Here is a 2219-nt window from a genome sequence, read left to right on the forward strand (position 1 = left end):
AGGGACCCAAATAGGACCCAATTCCCCTCCCCAGGGTGAAAATGGGACCCTCCCCTTGGAAAAGGGACCCAAATGGGACCCAAAGCCCCCCCCCTTGGACTTGTTACCCCTTTTTTTCTCCTGTTCATCCACCTTTTGCTCCTCCCAGCTTCTCTCCTTTGCTCCAAATGATCTGTTAAAATATCCTGGGATTTTTTTAACCACCTTTTCCCCCCTCCTTTTTTTGTGTTGGGCTCTTTGTAAGTCTTTTTTTTTTTTACATACCTCTGCTCTGGTCTATCTGATTAGGGTTGTTCTGGGTGATAACATTGTTCCTTGGGGAACAGCTGATGGGAGGAGGAGGAGGAGGGGGGTGGAGAGGAGGAAATTGGAGGCAGTGGAAATTGCTGAGGCCCTTGCAAGAGCAAGAGGCATAAATCAGCATGAATGGAAGTTGCAAAATCGTTGTTGCTTTTCTTCCCCCTTCATTATTTAAAGTCTTGGCTGGTTTTTTTGGTCCTGCTCTGCTGGTGGGATGATCCCAGACACACCAAGGAGCAGGTTGACACAGCAGAAATGGGAGGTGCCTCTTCCAGCAGTCCCAGAGTTTTGCCAGATTCCAGCAGGAAAATCCTTCCCTGTGTGTGCCTCAGTTTCCCTTGTGTGCCTCAGTTTCCCTTGTGTGCCTCAGTTTCCCTTGTGTGCCTCATCTTCTGGTGTCTCATCTTCTTCTTGGTTGGAGCTGTGGATCTGGGGGGGTTGGATCCTGACCCTGCTGGTTGGTGCTGGTTAGAGCTGTGGATCTGGGGGAATTGAATCCTGAACAACCCTTTTGGAGCTGCAGGAAAACAACCTCCAGGTGCTGAGCAACGGCATCCATCCATCCATCCATCCCAGGATCACTCCGTGGCACCTGGAAGAAGATCCCCTTCCTGAGGGTGGGATGAAGGCATCTGGGGCAGGATTGAGCCAGTAAAAGTGGTTGAACCAGAAGGTGGACTCGGGAATTGCGTTGTGGTTTGGACACGATGATCTTCAAGCTCTTTTTTCCGAGCCGGATTCTGTTCCCACGGAGCAGCACCTTGCGGGGAAAAAAAAAAACCTCCATGAGGGAGAAGCTGGAGCCGAATCGCTCCGGTGGGAACCGGAGATGCTCAGAAAGGGGTTTTGGCCTCCGAGAGGGCGGTGAGGACTCCGGTTACAGCTCCTGAGCTCCTGAAGGACCCGCCTAGGGGAGGACCCAAGGAGGGACGGGCTCCTCCGACCTCTTCCAAACTTGCTTCCAGCTTTTCCCAGCCGTCTGCGATGGGTTCTGGAGCTCTAACCTTCCTTGCAGCTTTCCCCTGAGCGGCTTGGCTTTTAAAAATGATGATGGTGAGGAATTATTCCTGGCTTGGGAAGCACTTTTGTCCTTCGAAGATGAGGATCTCCTGGCTGGAAAGCTGCCCTGGTGTCCTGTGGTGGGGAGACCAACCCTAAAGGTCAGGTTTGGAGGAGGTGGTTGGTGCTCGCAGGTAAGGAGGAGATTTTTAGGGGGAGTTAAAACCCCAAACCTTTCATTTCTGGCTTCAAAACCTTGTAGAGATTTGGGGGAAGGGGGGGGGAAGAAGCGGTTTGGATTCGAGTCCCCGGGAGCTTGGAGAGTGAGATCCATTGTTCTGCCTTGATGGATGAGGGGTGAGGAGTGGGAGCAGGAATTCCCCCCTCAGCGGTGTCCAGCGGCTCCCAAACCCTTCCAGAAGCTGAGGAACGTTTCCCACTTATCCAGGAGGAAAAGGGAGGACGTTCCACCTTGACTTTCAGCTTCAAAGGACTCGGGAACTTCCACCTGGTGATTGAGGGAGTTGGGAGAGGAGGAAAAGCCGCCGCTCCGCGCTGGATTTCTGAGGCGATTCCCACCCCAAATGCTGGATTTTGAAGGTGGAGGAAAAACCTGGAGCTGAGGTTGAGGCAGAACAATTAGATTCCCACCCGAAATGCTGGATTTCTGAGGCGATTCCCACTGAAACGCTGGATTTCTGAGAACATTGCCTCCCCAAATGCTGGATTTCTGAGGAGATTCCCTCCTGAAATGCTGGATTTTGAAGGTGGGGGAAAAACCTGGAGCTGAGGTTGAGGCAGAACAACTTGATTCCCTCCTGAAATGCTGGATGTTTGAGGCGATTTCCTCCCGAAATGCGATTCCTTCCCAAAATGCTGAATTTTTGAGGCGATTCCCTCCCCAAATGCTGGATTTTGAA

Source organism: Chaetura pelagica, unplaced genomic scaffold (assembly GCF_000747805.2).
Source record: "Chaetura pelagica isolate M959 unplaced genomic scaffold, ChaPel_1.0 scaffold693, whole genome shotgun sequence".
Lineage (NCBI taxonomy): Eukaryota > Metazoa > Chordata > Aves > Apodiformes > Apodidae > Chaetura > Chaetura pelagica.